The sequence below is a fragment of the Narcine bancroftii genome, chromosome 5 (assembly GCF_036971445.1).
Source record: "Narcine bancroftii isolate sNarBan1 chromosome 5, sNarBan1.hap1, whole genome shotgun sequence".
Lineage (NCBI taxonomy): Eukaryota > Metazoa > Chordata > Chondrichthyes > Torpediniformes > Narcinidae > Narcine > Narcine bancroftii.
In genome coordinates this window covers 234,164,732-234,188,942 of record NC_091473.1, presented here as the reverse complement: position 1 = coordinate 234,188,942, position 24,211 = coordinate 234,164,732, and the positions used below count along the sequence as shown (strand labels likewise).

The 24,211-nt window shown below is 39.3% G+C and overlaps 1 long non-coding RNA gene across 1 annotated transcript in view; it reads left to right on the top strand.

The window, feature by feature from the left end:
- The window catches only part of LOC138765052 (uncharacterized), a 58,461-nt gene extending 39,670 nt beyond the window's left edge, over nucleotides 1-18,791 (top strand). Inside the window, exons 2-3 of the long non-coding RNA XR_011358440.1 lie at nucleotides 6,816-6,999; nucleotides 18,631-18,791. This is a non-coding gene — a long non-coding RNA (uncharacterized lncRNA). The remainder of the gene's footprint in view (nucleotides 1-6,815; nucleotides 7,000-18,630) is intronic.
- The last annotated feature ends 5,420 nt before the right edge of the window (nucleotides 18,792-24,211 follow it).

Here is a 24,211-nt window from a genome sequence, read left to right as displayed (position 1 = left end):
ACAAAAATGGCTGGTCATAAGAACTGCTTGAAAGATTTGTTTTCTCCCCAGCAGTCAGAATGGTTCTCCCTTGCAAAATCACAATGTCTTTGCAAATGTATCATATCTGTGACAAGCCTTCCTCAGTTCTTCCAATGTATCGCATTGTCGCTGGCTGTGACTCGTGTTGTGTATGTGCTTGTGTGAAATGTTAAATATTAACTGTGAACATTCAGTTCATCCTGTCTATACTATCCCTGACAGTATAATCTCATTAAAAATGGGAGCTCATATCACTATCACCTAACTCCCTGACTCTCCTTGCAAGACCTCCTCATCCTTCCTACCTACATCATTGGTCCCTACATGGACCATGACATCTGGCTGCTTACCCTCCTTCTTGAGAATGCTGTGAACTTGATCTCTCGAACCCTGGTACCAGGGAGGGAACATACCATCCAGGATGCTCAATCTCCTCCACAGAACCTCTTTTCTGTCCCCCTAACTATGGAATCCCCATTACTGCAGCTCACCTCATCTCCTCCCTTCCCTTCTTAGCCACAAGACCAGGATACATATCACCTAAAATATGTTCTGTGTAGCAGTTAAGACTCCATGCCAGAGACCTGATCACCATGGCTTGTACCTGTTGAGGTGTAATGTCATTAGTTTGGCATTTGACTTGTTGATGATGTCAGGGGGGTGGGCTTCAATATTGTGTTTTTCCAGGTCTGATGGGGCAATGGAGTGAAGGAGGGGTCCCGGATGAAAATTGTACTGCAGGATTGTTTTCAGTAAAGGTTCTGAACACTAAACACAAAGTGGTCTTTATTGTATATATCTGAACCCAACACAGCATGGGTCAGAAGTGGATCTACTTTGAGCCACGGACCGGAGGACACACATCCTGCCTAAAAAAAAACAAGCAGCTTGGAGAATGAGCTGGGACACTTGGAGGCACCTCAACCGGGAACTGCGGCACCTTCGATGGCGACTTTCACCATTAAACCTACGGAAACCTTCGACTTCTCAAAATCACAGGAGTGGGAGAAGTGGTTCGGGAGATTCGAGTGTTTAAGAATGGCGAGTAACTTGAACAATTCCACCAAAGCTAACCAAGTGAATACACTGGTATACTGCATGGGGGACAAGGCGGATGACGTGCTACGAGGGCTGGATTTAATGAATGAGCAGTATCATCATTATGATGCTGTAAGGAAAGGTTTCGATGGATATTTTGTTCCAAAGGAAAATGTGATATATGAATGGACCAAGTTTCACAAAAGAGTACAGCAGCTTATGGAAGCAGAGGACTCATTTATCACAGCATTGCATGCACTGTCAGGGAACTGTGAGTTTAGAGATCTGCATGGCAAACTATTGAGAGAGAGATTAGTAGTGGGCCTTAGAGATTCATCACTGTCAGAGAGGATGCATCTCAATAAGCCCTCACCCTCACAAAAGCTATCACAATAGCTGGACAGTTAGAGGAAATAAAGTGGCAACAGACTGACTTGAGAGGAGAAGAGTGCTAGTGCAGTAGCAATGGATGCAGTGCACGTGAAGAGGGGAAAACAGCACAAATACAAAGCCAAGGACAATCAAGAAAACAGTGCAGAGCAGGGTGGACCGTAAAGCGTGCCCAAATATGGTAAATCACCTTTCCACTCAGCATTTCAGTGCCCAACCAAGATTGCAGAATGCCACAAGTGATAAAGAAGGACATTATGGAAAAGTCTGTAGGTCCACCAGCACAGTGAATGAGGTTTCGGAGGACGTGGATGGACTGTTTCTCGGAGTTTGTACAAAAGAAGGCTAAAATGAGGATAGAATATATATATTAAATCTTGACAAAATCGTCAATTTAAATATTACTACCAGAGACAGATTCCTTGATGCTCTTTGACTTTTACCAAGTTAGATTCCTAATTTTTATATTAAATCATCAATCTTAAATTAGCATTTGCCATATTTACAATTAAAGTAAAAGTTGGAATATTTCTGCTCTGATATATAATTTTTAACTTTTTTAGAAACAAATTAAAACAAAAGTATGTAGATAATCTGAAGAAAATTGCACTGATTTTGTTGACTAAACTCGATTAAATTAATTGAAGAGGCAAAGTATGTAGAAAATGGGAATATCCAAATATAGAGATAGAATGGCATGGTTGCCATAGCATTAGCACAACCCCTTTACAGTGCCAGTGAACAAGACCGGGGTTCAAATCCCTCTGTCTGAAAGTAGTTTCTATGTTTCCCCGTGTCTGCTTGAGTTTACCCTGGGGGCTCCGGATTCCTTCAAATCTTCAAAACATACCAGGGTTTGAAGATTAATTAGGTGTAAATTGGGCGACATGGACCTGTAGGCCGAAATGGCCTGTTACTATGCTGTACGTATGTCCAAATTGTCTAAAATTTGATGAAATCTCCCAATATATAATCTTAAAGGAAATGTAGCAAAATGCCCCATAACCTATATCACCCTTCAGTATATTTCACTTAATATCCTGATGACAATTCACATTTTGAGGAAACATATCACCCACATGTGTCTATAAATACATATCACCTAAAATATGTTCTGTGTAGCAGTTAAGATCAAACTTTAGGAAGTATGTCAAAGGTAAGACATTATTGAAAGACCAACATTTTCCATGTTGATGCATTCAAAAAGAAGGCTCGCCAGTGGCTCAGCAGCAGGTGTCTGAGGAGATTCGGAACATCACCGAAGGCTCTCGAAAACTTTACAGGTGAACCGTGGAGAACATTCCGGTTGGTTGTATCACCGCCTGGTATGGAAGCACCAACTCTCAGGACAAGAAAAAAATTCCAGAGAGTTGTTAAGTTGTCCTGCCACATCACAGGCACTAGACTTTACTCCATCAAGCACATCTACTTGAGGCAATATCTTAAAAAAGCAGCCTCTATACTCAAAGACCCCCACCACCCAGGCTTCGCCCTCTTCACTCTACCAATGGGAAAAAGGTACAGGAGCCTAAAGACAAACACTTAATGGCACAAGGACAGCTTCTTCCTGAATGATCAATGAACCAAAGGCACTGCCTTACTTCTTGTGCATTTAAAAATATATATATATATTAGTGCTGTAAGGTGGTTATATGAATGTTTGCGCTCTGATGCGGCCGCAAACTCCAAATTTCATGACTTCTTCATGACAATAAATTCTGTTTCTGATTCTGATACTCTGTGACTATTTATGATTTTTTTTAAAATTTGCGCATGCTGTGCATAGAATGTTATAAAGAACCATGAATCAATCCATAGACTTTGATAAACCATGCATATTAAAGTTGGCCACGAAAACTTGACCGAATTTCTCAATAAAACTGTGAAATTATTAAAATAGAAATTAAAATAATTTGTGATGATTGAAATCACTGAACAGCAAGAAACATACTTTATTTTCTGCACTACTGTCTTTTTCAATGTTGCGCTGATTTAATTCTGAGCTCGCATTGTAAAACCATTTTCTGAGCATTGATGTGATGCACTGTTCCCTATCAAAGATGGTGCTGTACAGATTTTGGCACAGCAGCATTAATATAATCGCTCAGGCATTTCCACAGTGAACTAAGTGTGCTATTGCGCTAGCGCAATGCAAAATGGGATTTAATGAAAAAAACCTACAGTTCATGAGATGCATCATCTTCCCAGCAGGACAAGTTTGAAGGACATTTTATTCACATTTTAGAACAGTCTTATAATCATAAATTATAGAGTTAAATTATGATGGATATGATCAGTTTTCCTCCCATCTCTACACATATTAGCAGTGTCAAGGCAGCAATAATTGAACATGCAACCTGAATCAATAATAGGATATTTTACAGATTTTAAAATACATATCATTTTCGGTTCTCATAATGAAGAAGGAATGTTAGCACTGAAGTATGATAGACTTTTCCATTCAACGCTAACATCTTTCTTGGGCTTTAATCGTCATTTAAGAATCTGAAGTCATACAGGAGGTCCACAGATGCTGGAATCTGGACGAGAAAACAACCTGCTGGAGAAACTCAGCAGGATGTTCTGTAGAAGGAACTGGTGACATAACAAATTGCATAATAATTGTTCTATTGCTAATTAAGTTGCTAGTTCTGAAGCAAAACCCTTCAGTTCCACAGCGAGGACGTTAACTGCTCTCATACTCACAGCCATTTCTGGAAAACGTGAAGAGAAAAAAGCCAAAATGTATGTTTCTTTGGGGTCTTCTAGATGAGTGGGGCCACAGGCAAAGGTAAAGGTTCCATTACTGTCACACAAATGCTACATTTAGAATGTAACATACATGAAATTCTTTAACTCTACCTACCATAAGGAAGACAGAAAGTCGCCATTTTGTCCAGTGTCAGTCTTGCTCTGAGCATTCACATGCTGTGCATTTATTACTTATTTCTCATGTAAAGAAACAATAATCTAAGAAAAGATGACTTATTATTAATAGAAGAACATTAATAGCTGATTTTACAGAACAAATAAAAGGCAAATTCTGCTTTAAATACACAGAAAGTCAAGCAGTATATGTGAAGGAGAAAGGCAATTATTATTTCAAGTTGATGCCCTTTCATCCGAACTAGAAAAAGCTATTCATGAAAATTTTCATTGGTAAGCCAACGAGTATATGACAATGAGAAAATGATGCCAAGGCAGGATAGGTGCATATGTAGCTAATCTAAAATCTGAAATATGTTAGAGGAGCACTTGATTTTATTTTAAGGTAAGATATGTGAGATACATGCATCATATCAGAGTCTTCAAATTCCTTATTACTGAAAGATCTTGAGATCTTCCTGATCACCCAAGACTTTCAGATACTAATCGGAAACACAGGGCTTTTCCTCTTTACTCCAAAGCAACAAAGAACACTTTTCAGATTGTGCAATAGCTGAGCAAGAAGTGCTCTTCCAGGGATGAAGTTGAGCATCAATTAGCAGTGGTAGAATTGGCAGGTGTCCAGCACATTTCTAACCTAATTATCACATTGTGCCTTCAAAAAAAAGATTGGTTATTTTCACATTTATCACCACAGAAAGCAATATCTTGCCTGCATCAGAATTATGAAGCAGAGGTTAGCAGTGCAGTGTAGGTTAAGCACGATTCTTTATATCTGGGAGAGTATTTTTGTAGATCATGAAAAATGATTGCCATGATTCGCAAAATGTATAACGGTTATTGTATCACATTAGGATCAAGGATCAAATGATGTATGTCAATGAACAAGCTTAAAAATAATTCATTGAATCCTAATTATAACATCTCAAATAAACAGACACACCAAAAAACAAGCAGAAATAATGAAACTAATCATGAGTTTTGTGAGAATCCAAACTTTGATTATGGCAAAGCACCATTGTTTTATTATCATTTGTTAAATTTAGTCCATAGGAAAGAAAAAATATATATATAATTATCCAAAAACAACTGCCAGAAAGTTTGTTGTTTAAGTGGCTGAAGAGCATTTCTATTTCAGTTATGGAACCATGTTAGATGCTTGTCATACTTCAGAGGTTTGATAGTCATTCATATTTAGAATTTTGATTTTTTTTTCTCACCTATTGAAATCAAAGAACTACAAATATTTTACATCCAGAGCTGCAATTTTTAGAAATCTGGAGCTAATTTGCAAAAATATCTCTTATAATGATGACAAACACAAAAGGAGGTAATTCAGCCCATCAGATTAAAGCTGGTGCCAAGCAATATATGCCATGAGTCCCATACCATCTCCTTATTTTCCTGTATTCCTCTCAGCACATTCTCTTTCACACATGCCTAAAAAATCCTTTCTTTACTTTTAAAAATAATTTTATTGATACTTAAAGTATAAACAGTTGAATGGTACAAATATATAATGTGTAACAGAATTATAAAAAATATATAAGTATGATCATAATTAAATAATCCAGAGCACATTCTTAATAAAATAAAGCAAGAACAACAAAGAAAAACAAAAGGGGGAAAAAAAAGTTAAATAAAATTCAAAACCCCTTCCTCTAAGCTATGATGAAAATTGACATGTATGAATCAAGTTGCACCTTCTTGGAGAGGGACGACACAGCGCCAAATTTCCAGAACAACATTAGATTTTATGATTATGAGTATGTAAATGAGCCCCATGTCTTTGGAAGTGAATATTTGAATCCTCAATAGCATATATATTTATTTTCTAAATTTAAACAAGATATAACATTGTTCAGCTATTGTGCATGTGTAGGTGGGGTATTATCTCTCCATTTCATCAAAATTGCTATTAATGAAGTAAAAGACAAAATTTAGCTCTGAATGGAAGTCAGTAATACAACGTCCTCTTGAGATATTCCAAAAAGGGCAAATAAAGGGCAAGGTTTCAATTTTAAATTTAACATCACTAATTGTGTTTGTGAAACATCCTTCCAAAATTTTTCTAAGCTACGGCAGGTCCAGAACATATGAACTTAAGAGGCATTACCTATGTTGCAGTTGTCACATAAAGTATTCATAGCTGAATAAAAATGTGACAGTTTAACTTTAGACAGATGTATTCTGTGGAATTGCAACAAACGATGCTTTGCACAAAAGGAAGTCGTGCTAATCAAATTAAAAATGAATCCCAAACCTCATTGGAGAAAAAAAGGTTCAAATCCTGCTCCCAGGCATTCTTGATTTTAACTAGTGAGGCTTGTCTTAAATTAACCACTTTGTCATAGATAAGAGATATTAAGCCTTTGTATGGAGGTTGTAGTTCAAAAAATGTATCAAGTATATTCGCCTCAGGGATTGCAGGAAAAGTCTAACAACTCTTCAATTCTTTTTTACCATCAACCTACGCTCAGAATCCATTTAATCCACCTGCACGTATTTGGGGCTGCAAAAGAAAAACCAAAATACGCAAGGGGAACCCAACGGGTCATAAAGAGAAGATGCAAACTCTGCAAACACAGCACAAAAGGTCAGGAAAGAAACCGAGTCCCTGGAATTTTGAGAGAGAGAAGAATTAACATGCCGTCCCACATCCATGTAAGCACATTTCTTCCTGCAAGTTATTAGCTTGTGCATTATCTCAATAAAGGAACTAATTCACTCAAAACAATCATGCAGTGTTACAGAAGAGCATAATACAGTATAAGAAAATGTACAGACATCTGTTCTCAAGATATTTAACGATGTATTGATCAACTAATTTATTCCCCTTTTCTTCCTTATTGTATTTCCTCATTGAGCTTTGGATATGAATTCCAATAAATCAATGTTGTAAATAAAATTAAATGTGTTGTATTAGAATACAAGCAGGAATCATGATACAGTTTCATAAAAATATTTGTGGCATAGAATTGGATCATTCCATCCATTGCATCTAGACCAGTCAAAATTTGAGCTACTGAGGTGACTGGCATTGCCTGCCTTCTTTCCGTGGCCTCATAGATTTTTATCCCTTTCATTCTCAGCTTGAAAATGTGGTGAGAGTAGCATCTGTGCTGTGCCAGCTGTATGACTGAAACTATGCCATCTCCCTCCAAAGGGAGGAGGCTGTTCTTTATCTCCTGCTTGAATGTGTTGAAAAACAATTAATGAAAGTCTTTCTTGACAACTTAGCTGAGGATATGTCTTTCCAGCTGAATCAGTCACAGCTGACGTTTCAGGCTAAATATGCATTCATGTGCCCTTATTTGTATTTAATGCAAGAAGTTACTTCATGGTGCAGTTTTGGCAGCAATAATGGATAAAAGACAACATTTCACTTTCGAAAGGAAGGATGTCAACTACCAATACAATCGGAACGTTAGAATGACTAAAACCAGAATTATAACAATAGTGCCCCTTAAGACACTCAGTAATTTGGTCTCAGCAGGATTTTTTTTTTGCACATCATTCATATCTAAGGCATGTGGTCTTGATGAAAGAGCTTTGAGCTGAAAGGCTGGTTGATTACTGAGTACCCTTGGCATTTTCTGTTGTATTTCAGATTTCCAACATTTGCAATTTTTTTCTCTTCTTTTACTTTGCATGCATTGAGAGAGGACCACTGTTCCTGACCTGCCTGAAACAGTTAGAATCAGAATCAGGTTTATTGTCATGAACATGTGTCACAAAATTTGTTGTTTTGTGGCAGCAGTACTGTGTATTTCAAGTCAGGTCACTCGTCTGAGTGCTACTGGTACCAATGTAATTCAATAGTACTTGATGCATGTTCAGGTGGTCAGCGACTAAACTGGCTACCTCACCAGGTTTGCCTGGTCTGGACAGTGACTAGACATCCTCCAGATGAAAATCAAGACCTCTCTTAGGGTCAATGGGCATGTGCCGTGAAGCGCGGAGAGGGCATCCCTTGCATCAAAGGTTGGTCTGACCATTCACTGTAACAGAACTTCCCCCAATCGTCTTGGACCTCATCCTGCTGATGGATCCTGGAGGGAATGTCGAGAAGGTGGGCCTGGACCTGTGCAACCCCTACTCACCTAAATCCATTCATGCACCAACTGTTCTTTTCTGAGGAGGGGCATCAGGTCCACAAACTGGCTGAAAGGAACTATCATCATCCTAGAGGATGGATAGCCAGAAGACTGTGCATTACAGGTGTAAAAATTGCTATATATTTCTTTTCCATTAATACTGTACACTATTTAAAAATAAATAAATTAGTCCAACAAAAGAGAAAAAGTGCGGTCATGTATGGGGTTCATTGTCAATGGTGGAGGGGAAGAAGTTGTCTTTGTACCACTGGGTGTTCATCTTTAGGGTTCTGCACCTCCTTCATGACAGTAGCAGTGGAGAAGAGAGTATGGCCTGAGTTGGTGTGGGTCCTTGATAATGGAATGAGGGGCACCAAATTGTATTTCAATAGTCAATAACAGTGCAGTATGGGAGTGGACCATATGTGTGAGAGATGTCCAATGGTCCATTTTTCTCAAACTTGGCACACAGACATAGCTCTGTGGTGACGAATCACCTTAACACACACATAGCATCTTTCATCTGCTCCTGTCGAGGAAGAGACATAGGAGCATCAGAGACACCACCAACAGGCTGAGGGACAGATTCTTCCCATGCTCAGGGAGAATGTTGTACACCAAAGGAACTGCTCACACTAACCATCATATTTACAAAACAATATTTATTCATTTATTTATATGATGCATACTTTTCCTGCAGATATATATTGTTTATTTATATGTGCATTATGTCTGGTTGTGTGTCTGCACGTCTTGTACCAAGGACCGGAGAACACTGTTTTGTTTGGGTTGTAATTGGGCAATAAATTTTACTTCACAATTCTACGTGCTGGCAGAAGTTCTGCCACCTCAACTGCTCCCCACTCAGAAAGACACCTGAACTACTCTTCTGGCAACATAAATTGCTAAGTGTGATTTACTGAGTCCTAGAAAGAATAGAATTTTGATGGCTGTCAGCTCTGCTCCATGATAACTTACAAAGACATGCAATTACTTAGCAACAAGCACTTCTTTTATTGATGCACTGTTATTTTACAGTTTTGGAAGGTAACCTCTTTGCTTAACCCTATTCCTTCAAACTCACTTCAGCCCATCATTTTTTATGATTCTATATATCTTTTGGCCAGACTGGATTTCACAATGTAACGATCAGGTGCATATTTGTGAATTCTCATGTCCAGACTCTTAAATAAAATAGCAGCTTTCTTAAACAGCTTCAGAGAAGAGCAGAATATTCCAATGTTTCTTTCAAGCACTGTGCATATCGATAATTATTTCAAATTGCACAACATACTCATTTTTAACAGAACCAGGAATACATTTTTTCAAATTCTTCCCTTCTTCATACATCTTTGGTCTATCCTTATGCAGTAGATAAATTGATCCCTGCTGTGACAACCACATTCAATTCAAACAACCGAGGCATTTCAAAGTTTTCTTGGTAATATTATTTTCAAAAAAAACCTAGTGCTTAAGTTCCAAGCATCGGAGAGGTATCATCCAAATGTGTCAACTTAACAAATGTCACTATTTCATGCCAGTAACTTCATCAGATCATAAAACAAAACTGTTTTTATATCACAGAGCAAAGTTAAAACAAAGCTACTTGAGGGGGAAATCAGGAAACAAATAGAAACAGAATTCTGAAAATATTTTTCTCCAAAATCAGTCAGATGATCAGATGATGCTTTTACCCTGGAAAAAGATTCTGGCTGTCCACCCTATCAATATCTCTCATGATTATATAAACCTCTATCAGGTCTTCCCTCAGTCTTCCATGTTCCAGAGAAAACAATCCAAATTTGTCCAACCTACAGATCAACCCCAACATATGACATGATATTTCAAAGATATGATGGTCAGAATCAGGTACTTTTGTTTCAAGATATGCAGCTTTTGTTCGGTTTAATTTGTGTTATAATAAAGGTTTTCAGCATTTAAATTAAATTTAAATTTTAAAAAAACGGTAGAGGGTGCTATTGTTTCAACTTATGATAATTTCAATTTATGCGAGTACTGGAATAGAACCCTAACTTAAGTAGGGGTATACCTGTGCAGTATTTCCACAGCTCATACTCTCTTAACCAGGCAACATCCTGGTAAACCTCCTGCAACCTTTTGAAAAGTCTTCATATCCTTCCTATAATGGGGCGACCAGAATTGCCCAGAGCATTACAAATGCAGCCTAAGCATGGTTTATCTGCAGCATATCCTTATTTTTGTACACAGTGCCCTGTTCAATGCTTTCAAGCATACCATGCCCTTTTTTTTTGCCACCCTATCTACTTGCAAGGCTACTTTCAAGGAGCTATGAACTTGGATGTCCAGATCTCTATGCACATCGATGCTTTTAAGAATCTTGCCATTAAATATAAATTTTCTGCCCCTCGATGAAAGGGCATTATTCTACTCATTACTAGTGATGTACCAGAGGGGTTGGTGTTGAGTCACCTGTTTTTGTGATATATACAGTAAAATCCCCATTATCCAGATTCAAGCAACTGGCAATCACAAGCCACCAGCAAAAAAAAAATGAAAAAAATAATAATAAAATAAAAATAATTAAAAAATAAATTAAAAAAGATAATTCATGTCAGGGAAGTTATTGAACCTCGCCATAACCAAAGTATTTGTGCCTGTATTTTGGAAGCCTCATGGAAGTCATACATTTCATTTATTCTACGCAAGGAAGAGGGGAGTTGTGATAATCATACATATGAAATGACATTTATCTGGAAGCAACTCGGCAAAGATTAGTGAGTTTTCTGCATTCTGATCACTCAGTCTCTCAACTTCTTCATAATTACTTCTGAGCATCAGTTTAAAAGTCTGATTTTCAACACAGGAGAAAGGATAATTTTTAAGAATTGAGAAAGGATCTAGAATGGGTAAGAAGACTAAATATATCCCTAAATGCAAATATATCCTGTTCCTAAGAATCCTCTCCAATAGTTTGCCCACAACTGACATAAGACCCACTGGTCTATGATTCCAGAATTCTCCCTATTTTTAAACAAGGGGAATACATTTGCCACTCTCCAATCCTCCAGTATCTCCCCTGTGGCCAGGAATGAATCAAAAATCATTAACATTACACCAGTAATCTCTTCCTTCACTTCCTTTCAAAACCCACGGTATCTCTCCTCTGGTCCCAGAAATATCAATCCTAATGTTTTTAAGAAAATCAAGCACTTCCTTATTCTTAACCTCAATATACTCCAGCACATAAGATTGTTCTACTGATCTCACATTGACCAAGATCCCTCTCTCCAGTGAACACTGAAGCAAAGTATTTAATTAGGGCCTCCCCTCCCTCCTCAGCCTCCAGGCAAATGTTGTCTCCCTTATTTTTAAGAGGCCCTGCTTTCACTTTAGTCATCCTTCGGTTCGTCATGTATGCAGAGAATGCCTTGAGGTTTTTCTTAATCCTACATGCCAAGGTCTTCATATGCCCTCTTCTTAAACATTTCTTAAGTTCCTTCCTTGTTACCATATAATTATTATGAACCCTGCCTTTTTATTTTTGCTTCCTATACTTTATATATGCTTCCTTCTTTCTCTTATCTTTCTTTGGCTTGGCTTCGCGGACGAAGATTTATGGAGGGGGTAAAAGTCCACGTCAGCTGCAGGCTCGTTTGTGGCTGACAAGTCCGATGCGGGACAGGCAGACACGGTTGCAGCGGCTGCAGGGGAAAATTGGTTGGTTGGGGTTGGGTGTTGGGTTTTTCCTCCTTTGCCTTTTGTCAGTGAGGTGGGCTCTGCGGTCTTCTTCAAAGGAGGTTGCTGCCCGCCAAACTGTGAGGCGCCAAGATGCACGGTTTGAGGCGATATCAGCCCACTGGCGGTGGTCAATGTGGCAGGCACCAAGAGATGTCTTTAGGCAGTCCTTGTACCTTTTCTTTGGTGCACCTCTGCCACGGTGGCCAGTGGAGAGCTCGCCATATAACACGATCTTGGGAAGGTGATGGTCCTCCATTCTGGAGACGTGACCCATCCAGCGCAGCTGGATCTTCAGCAGCGTGGACTCGATGCTGTTGACCTCTGCCATCTCGAGTACTTCGACGTTAGGGATGAAAGCACTCCAATGGATGTTGAGGATGGAGCAGAGACAACGCTGGGGGAAGCGTTCTAGGAGCCGTAGGTGATGCCGGTAGAGGACCCATGATTCGGAGCCGAACAGGAGTGTGGGTATGACAACGGCTCTGTATACGCTTATCTTTGTGAGGTTTTTCAGTTGGTTGTTTTTCCAGACTCTTTTGTGTAGTCTTCCAAAGGCACTATTTGCCTTGGCGAGTCTGTTGTCTATCTCATTGTCAATCCTCGCATCTGATGAAATGGTGCAGCCGAGATAGGTAAACTGGTTGACCGTTTTGAGTTTTGTGTGCATGGTTCCCTTTTCCTACCATCTTTTTCCTGTCTCAGTGGAACAAGCCTATCCATCTGGACCCTAAACAACCTCCTATGCATTACTTCTATGCATTTCCCTGAGACCTTCTGCTTCCAATTTACTTTCCCATTTCCTGCTTAATCCCATCATGATTAGCCCTTCCTCAATTAAATTTTTTTACCATTATATCTACTCCTATCCTTGTCGATGCAAAAGATCATTGAGTTGTGGTCACTAGCAGGGAAATGCTCCCCCAACGAGAGGTCTGTCATTTGATCAGGTTCATTACCCAGTACTAAATCCAGTATGACCTCTCCTTTAGTCAGCTGGTCCACATACTGTGTCAGGAATCCTTCTTGGAAACACCTGACAAATTCTATCCCATCTATCCCTTGCAGTCAGAGGTGCCAGTCAATATTTGGGAAGTTGATGTCTCCCATAATAACATAGAACATAAAGCCCTACAGCACAGTACAGGCCCTTCAGCCCTCCATGCTATGTCAATCCATATATGCCTTAAAGAAAAGTACTAAACCCTCCCTACACCGTAACCCTCTATTTTTCTACCATCCTTGTGCCTGAAATTGTTTGGCCCAATACAATAAAATGAAAATCAAAAAACTTCAGCTCTTCGAAATCTGTTACAGTCATTATTAGTCAGGGTTGACAACTTTTGGCAGTAGTGCAATCAAAACAAAAATAAGGTAAAGGTAAAGATTTCATTTTTGGCACGAAATAGTACATTTAATATGTAACATACATGAAATTCTTTAACTTTTGTCCACCATAAGGCAGACAGAGAGCATCATTTTGTCTAGTGTCCCTCACAGAAACCTACAGCACCTGGTGTTTCCTTGCATTGTCTCCTCCAAGTACTGACCAGTCCTGTGCCTGCTTAGTTTCCGAGATCAGACAATCCCAGGTGTATTCAGGCTATTAGGTGCTGTAGATAGACATTATATATATTGTTTAATAGATATTAAAACTAACCCAATGATGCAAAAGAAGTCAGAAATTAGAAGGCTGAGGCGGGCAAGGCTACCATTATATCAACTTTCTACAGGAGCTCTATCGAGAGCGACCTGGCCAGCTACATCACAGTGTGGTAAGGTTGCTGTAGAGCATCAGATCAGAGGTCAATGCACAGGATGATAAAAGCAGCAGAGAGGATCATAGGGATCTCCCTCCCCCCTCGCCCAACCATAGATAGGATTTATCAGGATCATTGTTTCAAGAGGGCTCATAAAATCAGTGAGGAAACTTACCACCCCATCAGAAAAGTGATACAGAAGTATTAGAGCCAGGATGAGGAACAATTTCTTCCCATGGGCAGTGAGAATTCTGAATGACTGAGAACTGCTGAAACAACTCTCCAAGACTCCATTATTTATCAATCATATTTGTTTTAAATATATTTATATATGTACTGCCTTGTCTACATGTGCATTATGTCTGCATGTGTGTTGGCACTGTGAACCAGAGAGCGCTATTTGTCGGGTTGTACCATTATAATTAAATGATAAATAAACAAACTTGAAAAGAAAGTTGCACTAATTCTCTGATCTAAATCCAGGATTGGTATTGAGAAAGTAATCACAGCTCCTGCTCTTTTGGAGACTCTGTACAGATAAAAAGAACTGAACCCTGGTAATCCATGTATATTAATGCCTATGAGACTTTCAAGTCATCTTTGATGTTGCACGTTTCAGTTATAAAACTTTCAATCCATCTGTTAGATCTCATCTACTCTATACATTACCTTGCTTTCATTGAAAATTCACGATTGCTGGTCAAAAGTTACTTTAACTCCACGTTATGCTCATTCAGAGCATTAACATTCTCCCTCTCCCCCTCCTCCCCCCTCCCCCCATCAATGGATTGGTCGATGTCTGAAGAGGGCGCGCAAAATCAGTGAAGACCCCTACAACCCCGCACAGAACATCTTTCAGCTACTCCCATTAGGAAAGAGATACAGGAATATCAGTCAAAACCACCAGAGTGAGAAACAGTTTCTTCCCACGGGCAGTGAGACTGCTGAACAACTGATGACCTGATCGTATAAACCCTCCATGACTCAACTATTTATTGATAATCTTACTTATTTTAATATTTGTACATAAATTCTGTGCATATGTATTGTTTGTCTGTACGCGTGTTATGCCTGTATGTGTGTTTACAGTATGTTGCACTGAGGATCGAGAACACTATTTCATTAAAGTTGTACTTCTACAATCAGATGGTAAATAAACCTAAACTCAAACCAAATTTTATTTTTTTAAAAATTAATAAATAAATAAATAAATAGAAGAAGAAATAAACAGGTCAGAGGTCACGACTACCTCCTCCTGTTTAAACCGCCCAAAGCTCTTTTTGTTTTCTGATTGTAATTGAGAGGGAATTAGGAGGTTTTTTTTCTCTCCTTTTTTTTTTCTCTTTTTTTGGGGGGGGGGTTTCTCTTTTTTCTCTCTTTTTTAAGAGGATGATATCACAGAAGATAATAAGTCAAAAGTTGAGCATGTTGAATTAGATGAAGAGGAAGATGAGGGGAAAGGTTATAAGAAGAAAAAGAAGAAAACCAAGTACAAATACATTGAGGGAGAAGAGTTTAATAAAATTAAGTTAACTCGATAGAGAATTTTGAAGATGTTATAAATGAAGAATATGGAGAATTTTATAAGAGTTTAGACTTTTTTTTTCTTTTTTTTATATAAGGGAATATATAAAGGGAAGGGAATAAAAAGTTTATCTGATTGTTTTTCTAAGGGATGTTTTTGTTCTCTCGATGAATTATAAAGGAAACTTGGTATTAATGGAAATTCTGTATTTATGTATTATTAATTATGATTTTTTGTATAACAGATATGTGGTTGATATATGATTTTAATATTTGAGCTTAGTTTTAAAGTGGATTTCATTTGTTAAATACATGTATCATGTTTGATTTAAATATATGTTTAAGGGTATTATTTTAGTATTGATTTTTTTTGTTGTTAGTAATTTTTTTTGTTGTTAAGTTTTATCCTTTTTTTGTAAGTGGGGTTTTTTCTATTTTATTTACAGCATTGTTAATTAATTCACTCTTTATTTTGGGGGGGAGGGTTGGACTAATTTTAAATTGGATGATTAATGTTGTGTTATAATTATTGGGGGGGTTAATTTGTGTAGTTTAATGATGTAGTATTCTAATTTTTATTATCTTATTTTTTATTATTTCTTTAAATGTAATTTTTATTTTATTCATGTCATAAAATTTTAAATAAAGTTTAAAAAAAAACAAATTTTATGTTTGTTGCATTATTTACCAACTCCCAAATAATGATTGAACAATACAGGATATAATGCTTGCCTTATCTTATAGTCCTTCTGCCTCTCAGGTCGACTGGCGAGCTCTTCTCAGAATTAGAATTAGAATCTAGATTTATTGTCATGAACAAGTCATGAAATTTGGTGGTGCTTTGCGGCAGCGTTATAGTCTTTGCATCTTTTGAATTTGACTTTTTCTTCACCTGGGTGGTTTTCAATGAATTGCTTTGAATTGGAGCAAGTATCATTTGCTTCTAGCACCTCAGCCTATGTGGATCCAAAAGCTTAGGTGTGTGTTTTGTGGGACTACAGTAACGTAGAATGGAATTAAGTGTTGGATATTGCACTGATGGTTCCACACTTTACCATTCTGACATTTCTAAATAAAATATTGCAAGACACCTATTAATGTAACTGAAGATTACATCATCCTTCATTGATCATCTCATTTGAAAGAATAGTGTAGCAACTTCCAACCTCCAATTTCTTCTCCCAATATGCTTCCTCTGCATTGCAGATTGGGGGATTGCTTCATTGAACAACTTCACCAACTCCATTGCCATCTGCCTCTGGCCTCATGTACTGCCATGTTGAAGCCACTCGCAAGTTGGAGGGAAAACACCTTATATTCTGTTCCGCCAGTCTCCAACGAGATGACACTGAATTTCCATAATTGTCCTCTCCGAGGTCTTTCTCTTTCCCTCACCACTCTGATTCCTTTCTTCGAGCTCCCTATCCCCTTTCCTTACTACTCCTTTAAAAGAGCTCTCTTCTCAGCCCTCTCCTCCATCATCTATCAGCTCCTTCCCCCTCCCACCTATATTCACCTATCACCTTCCAGCCTGTGCTCCTCCCTCTTCCCCTTCCCCTGCCCACCTTCTTATTCAGGCATCTACTTGACTTTTGGCACTCTTGAAGAAGGATTCAGGTCTGAAACGTCGACTGTTGCTTTCCACGCACGCTGCATGATCTGCCTTTTGTCTTTTCCAAGTTTTTTTCTATTAAATTATGGAATAGGCCCATCCAGCCCACAACCCTGTGCTGCCCAAACTACAAACCCCGTATGATTTGAAAGGTGGAAGGAAACCCTTGGAGAAAATGCACACAGACACAAGGAGAATACACAAACTCCTTCTTGGCAGTGCCGGATTCGAACCCTGATCGCTAGTGCTGTAATAGTGTTACACTAACCACTATACTAACCGTGATACACATTGGTCAAAGGCCAAGGTAAATTAGTTTCTAAGTCATTAATGATTTGAAACCTCCCAATCGCAATGGCATTACTGAAAAAGTTCTATAGAATTGTGTTTCTTTTCGCACGTAACCACCAGAATAGTTAGGAAAAAAATAGTTTAATTAAAGAACCCAAGAGAATAATGATGTTTAACCCTTATTATTAAGTGAAGGTCTCACATTTAAAAAAATATTTTATATCATTATCAATAGGCTTAATGAAAATGTTCATTCATGTAAACGACATGGATATGTTGATGTATGAATTATTAATCCAAAGAAATTAGCACAAGATGACAAACATATTGTCTGCCAAGTGCTCGTAATGAACATTCATTGACTGTTGAGGCACAGGATGTTCTGTGCCTTTGACACTCATTGTTAATTACATTTTTCAAGATTTATAACAGGCAATGCCTAACTTTGCTCTCCGCCAAGTAATGATGTTGACAAGAAACGCTGAAAAGAATAAAACTAGAAATATTGTTCTTCAGGATCCAACTCAATCCACTTTTAACAACTCAAGGAACATTCATCTGCAGTTATACAGAAAGTGCTGGAAATGTTGAGTAAATCTGTGAACGAGAAACAGAATAAATATTTCAGGTTAATGATATTTTATCAATGACTCTTTTCATATAAGATCTCTGACCTGAAATGTCAACTCTATTTCTCATTCCACGGATATTTCCCAACTTTCTAAGTATTTCCTGCATTTGGACTTTAAATTCTAATTTACATTGTTGACAGGATTTCACTTTTATATTTATACCTTGGGGAGACCATTGAAACAAGTCACAAAACAAAATACAAAACTACATCTTCAAAGAGTCCGATGTGGCAACTATTGATTCTATATTTATGTGGTATGTTGAGGTAGCAGCGAGCAAGCACAAAACTCGAAAGACTGTACAACAGACTTTATTCCAGTAAAAGTCTGAACACCAGTTCATGCCTTGGTGGCTCCCCGTGTGGTCTGCTCAGGTCTATATTCGGGTTGGCTGATTTACAGCCAGCCAGGTAGAGTCAGCCCCTTAGGTGATCTTCCTGCAGGTACAGAGATCGCCCCCTGCAGTTGTATCATCACATTTTATCATGATGAAATATTTTTTTTTAACAACAGATTGTGCCAGAGAGTATGTTTTTATAAATGTACTTTTTTGATAACTAATTGCAGTGTTTCACAATAATTTTGGTGTAAGGATGACATCTTTGAAATACTTCCAGTGAAGCAGTTGAATAATTTTTTTTTCTATTTAACCCCTCAACTAGATTTAATGACTTCACCTCAGCCAATAAAAGAGGTCAGAAGAACTGCAATTATCTTCAGTTCCCATGACCCAGGAGAAGAAATTGACCAATGGCAATTTTGTTTGAAGTGGGCATCAATTTAAATCAAAATAAATCTCATGTCGTTACTGTACCTATCAAATAATGCAAGCAGTAAGTCGTCAGACCAAAGTTTCCTGGACAAACTCCTTTATAAATACAAGATCCCATCCATTGTCTTTAAATGTAATTGTGAAGTGTGATTTACCATCAACCCTGACTCTGCAGTCAGCAATGAAGGAACTCGAAGTCCAAATCAGAATTTATTGTCATGAACATGTCATGCACTGCATTGTTTTGCAGCAGCGTCATTCCTTGCTTATCTTGCTAAAAGCTGCCTTAGAAAAGCTTCATGCTTTTAAACAGAAGCACGTTCAGTTGCCTGTTTGATCCAGTATGGCACAATCAATGTGACGTCTGTGAGAAGATTAAAAAAAAACAAGTCTTTCACGACTCAGCTTGAAGAATCCCACTGAACACATTATTAAAATCAAAACGTGTGAATTATATCAATTATTAGAATCAAACAATGTACAGAAATTGAAATAAAAATTGGAAGAGCCATTACTTCATGGAAGAGGCATTAATTCAATACCTAATTAAATTGTGAAGGAATGAAAGTGTAAAAAATCTAATCTTTTGGACCAGAGAGTAAATGTAATGATCATGTTTCAATTTACTCCTTAATGCGCCATCCTTAACTTGTTTTAATCATATCTTCACTGAGGAACTAGAGAAAGCACACAGTAATTTTGCATTATTGATTATTTTTCAATCCCAGGATCTATTCAAACATGGCCTCAATTGGAACAATGAAGAAAATAAGTTAGAACTACATACATATATTAGTGTATGTTTTCATATGATTATTGGTGGCTGGTTGTGAAATCTGGTTTATTAAGATGCCTAAAGCTTAGTATCAGTTATTCCAAGCCTTTCATGTGTATTTGCATGGCATGGTTGGCCTGACTTACACAATACCTCATCATGCTATGAGGCGCATTCGGGAAGAGAATGTGGAGTAAAGAGACAATGTGGAAAGTTGTGAGGTGGGGCTAAAGATCATAAGGGAATGATTGAAGAAGAGATGTGTGGTGAGTGGACATAGATGGGATGTGGGTCAGGTAGGGGCTGGGAAAATAGCAAGGGCCTCAAGAAAAGGTCAGAATGGGCGAGGAGGAGGCTTGGGTTGAAAGGTGTTGGTGGAGAAGAATCTAGTGGAGACATGATCGCAAAGAATCATCTATACGATCAAAACCTTAAAAATGGTCATTGTGATTTGTTGTCAAAAGTTCTGAAGGCATACTCCAAAAATGTGCATTTGTTCCCTTTCAAAAATGATCATAATTAACTATGTTCTTATTTACATAGCACAAGCATAACATTTCATTTTTTTTTCATTGCTGTATGGCAACAAAATACATAAAACTTGTAGCAAAAATCAAACTGCTAGGGTAAATGCAACAAGTCAGGCAGCATTGGTGGAGGGAAATAGATAGTCAATGCTTTGGGTCCTGATGCATATCTCAACCTAAAATATCATCCATCTCTTCCCCTCCTCAGCTTTGTTTTAAATGGTGTTACAAAAGGTTACAGTGGCCACTGGCTCTGTACAACAATAAACCCCCCTTCCCTACATGTTTAATCATTGTCAAACACTTAGCGGAATTAAAAGTGCAGTGGTTAGTGCAACGTTATTACAGCACCAATGACCAGGATTCGAATCTGGTGCTGTCTGTAGGGAGTTTATACTTTCTCCCTGTGCTTGCGTGTGTTTCCTCCGGGTGTTCTGGTTAACTCCCAGTCTTTGAAACATACTAGGGATTGTAGGTTATTTGGGTGTAATTGGGTGACACAGGCTCATGGCCAAAAGGGCCTGTTTCTGTGCTGTATGTCTCAATTTTTCTAAAATATTAAAAATGAAAGGAAATTAGAAACATAGCATGGAATTTCGAAATAGAGGGATCAGTCTGATAAGATACTGAGAGGTTTTAACATACTGAAGCAAGAGAGCTAGTGGAAGGGCTTTGCGAGAAGATAGAAGAAAGTGGGCCGGCATCAGAGTTAGACTAAAAATTAACCCCCAGACTTGCACTCCTGATGATCTTACTCACAAATGTAAAATCGCTAGAGAAGAAAATTGATTACCTGAGATTCTATATGAACCAGAGAGAATTGCAAGGCTGCTGTGCTCTGGTGATTACAGAAACGTGGCTTCAGGACTTCATTTCAGACTTAGCTATCCAGCTAGATAGTCTTATTTTCCTCAGGGCAGACAGAGATACTGCTGGTTTTGGCAAGACTTGATTAGTGAGTCTGTGCATTTAAATCAGTGAGAACTGGTGCACAAATGTCTCGGTTGTGAAGACCTTCTGCTCAGCAAAGATAAAGTACCTGATGGTGAAATGCAGACTCTTCATCCAGCCGGGAATTCACAACCACACTGATTACTGCAGTTTACATTCTGCCTTCAGCAAATAAGGGTGTTGTAATGAAGGGGCTTTATGGTGCCATCTGTGAAGTTCAGATGTCCCACCCTGATGGTTGAATGATTGTAGTCGACTTCAACCACACCAACCTGAAAGCTTTTCTACCATGCTTTCAACAGCATGTAGACCTCACCACCAGTGGAGAGAACACCTAGATTGAGTGTACACCAACATCCCTTGTTGCAAAAAAGGTTGCAATTCACCCCCAGCTTGGAATCTCAGACCACATACTGAACTGCTTGCTAACCCCAGTATACAGACCTCTGGCAAAATAGATGAAGTCAGTTCACAAAGAGATCAGGCCAGGGGGATGGGGAGGGAGTGGGGGAGGGGGGGGCCACAGCTTCAAGACCATAGACTGGAGTTGTTTCGGAGAAGTTACCACAACAATGGCCAAGTAAGCACTGATGAGTACACAAGGTCAGTGTCAGGGTACATTTGCAAATGCATCAAAAAGATGCATTTAGAAAGGTCGGACTTAGGGTCGGAGGAGGCAGTGAGTCAACGCCTGGTGTCGTGTGAGAGGAGGAGGAGCCAGGAGACAGCATCAGAGCGGTGAGTAGCAGAAATAGTTGGACTTACCGGGGCTCGGTCTTAGAAAGATCGGACTCTGGGTCGGAGGAGGCAGTGAGTCAGCGCCTGGTGTTGTGTGAGAGGAGAAGGAGCCAGGAGACAGCATTAGAGAGGTGAGTAGCAGAAATAGCTGGACTCACTGGGGCTCATTCTTAGAAAGGTCGGACTCGGGGTTGGAGGAGGCAGTGAGTCAGTGCCTGGTGTCGTTTGAGAGGAGTTAATTGGGGTTAATTGGTAAGGGCTAATAAAAGGAGTAGAAAGGGAGGGAGTGGCCAGAGCATGGGCTAAGAAGGAGCTCCTTGTGTGAAAAGGTATCTTTGAAATAACATATTTATAGTAAGAAAGGAGGAAATGGAGTCAGTTGGGGTAGTTAAGTGCTCCAGTTGTGGGATGTGGGAAGTCGGAGACAGCACAGCTGTTTCTGAAGACGACACCTGCAAAAGGTGCATCCAATTGCATATAATGAGTGACCGTGTTAGGGAGCTTGAGCTGCAATTGGATGAACTGAGGATCATAAGGGAAGCAGAGGCAGTGATAGAGAAGAGTTACAGGGAGACAGTCACCCCTAGAAGGCAGGAGTCAGGGAATTGGGTGACTGTGAGGAAAGGAGGGAGAGTGCCAGTGCAGAGTACCCCTGTGGAAGTGCCACTCAGCAACATGTATTCGGCATTGGAAACTGCTGGGGGGAACAGCCTACCAGGGACGAGTCGTGGGGGTCAGGTCTCTGGCACAGAGGCTGCCCCTGAGGTTCAGAAGGGAAGGAGGGATAAGAACAGGATTCTTGTAGTTGGGGACTCATTAGTCAGAGGGACAGATAGAAGGTTTGTGGGATGAGATCGGGGATCCAGGTTGGTATGTTGCCTCCCTGGTGCCAGGGTCAGGGATATCTCTGATCGAGTTCATAGCATTCCGCAAGGGGAAGGAGAATAGCCAGAAATCGTGGTCCATGTGGCGACCAATGACTTAGTTAGAAGTGGGGATGAGGTCTTGAAACAGGTTTATGTGGAATTAGGTAGGAAGTTAAAAAAACAGGACCTCAAAGGTAGTAATCTCTGGATTGCTGCCGGTGCCACGCGCTAGTGAGGGTAGAAATAAGAGGATGTGGAGGATGAATGCGTGGCTAAAGAGATGGTGCAGGGGGCAAGGGATAAGATTTCTGGATCATTGGGATCTCTTCTGGGGAAGGTCGGACCTGTACAAAAGGGACGGACTCCACTTGAACTGGAGGGGGATCAATGTGCTGGCAAGCAGATTTGCTCGAGCTTTGGGGGAAGGTTTAAACTAGTTTGGCAGGGGGGTGGGGAACAGAGTGTGAGTGCAGTGTCAAGGGAGCATGGCCACCTAGATAGGAATAATAACGATAACAAAGGTAGGATGAAGATTAGGGTAAGAGGTAGACAAGAGAATATAGGTGAGGGTCATTCTCTGAAATGCATATATTTTAATGCAAGAAGCATAGTGAACAAGGTAGATGAGCTTAGAGCATGGACAGATACTTGGGGTCATGATATTGTGGCAATTAGTGAGACCTGGCTACAGGAGGGGCAGGACTGGCAACTTAATATTCCAGGATACATTTGTTTTAGATGTGATAGAGCAGGGGGTAAAAAAGGGGGAGGAGTTGCTCTGCTTGTTAAGGACGAGATTACTGCCGTGAGGTGGCAGGATGGTCTGGAGGGATCGTCCAGTGAGGCTGTTTGGGTGGAATTGAGGGGTGAAGGAGGCATGAGGGTGCTAATAGGGGTGTATTACAGATCACCAAATGGGCCAAGAAAATTAGAAGAACAAACTTGCAGGGAGATAACGTATATGTGTGAGAATCATAAGGTAGTGATCATGGGAGATTTTAACTTCCCTCACATTGATTGGGATACCCATACAGTTAGAGGACTGGATGGGCTAGAGTTCGTTAAATGTGTTCAAAATTGTTTTCTAAATCAATTAGTAGAAGAACCGACTCGGGACGGTGTAATACTAGATCTCCTGTTAGGGAATGAGCTAGGTCAGGTATCAGACATTAATGTTGGAGAACAAATTGGGTCTAGTGATCATAACTCTGTTAGTTTTCGGGTAGTTTTAGGGAAGAGCAAGGAGGGGCCTAAAGTTGAGGTTCTGGATTGGAGAGGAGCAAATTTCGAAGGAATAAGAAGGGATTTGGGGAGTATTGAGTGGGACAGGATATTTTCAAGTAAGGATGTAAATGAAAAAAGGAGGATATTCAAAGAGAAATTTTGAGGGTACAGAGTAGATATGTCCCAGTGAGGATCAAAGGAAAGGCTGGAAGTCATAGGGAGGCTTAGTTTTCGAGGAATATTGAAAATTTGGATAGGAGAAAAAGGGAGGTGTACAAGAGGTGTAAAGAGCAGGGAGCTGAGAGTTTGAAGGAGGACTACAAGGAGTGTAGAAGAAATCTTAAGAAAGGAATTAGAAAGACCAAAAAAACGCACGAAGAGGCTTTGGCA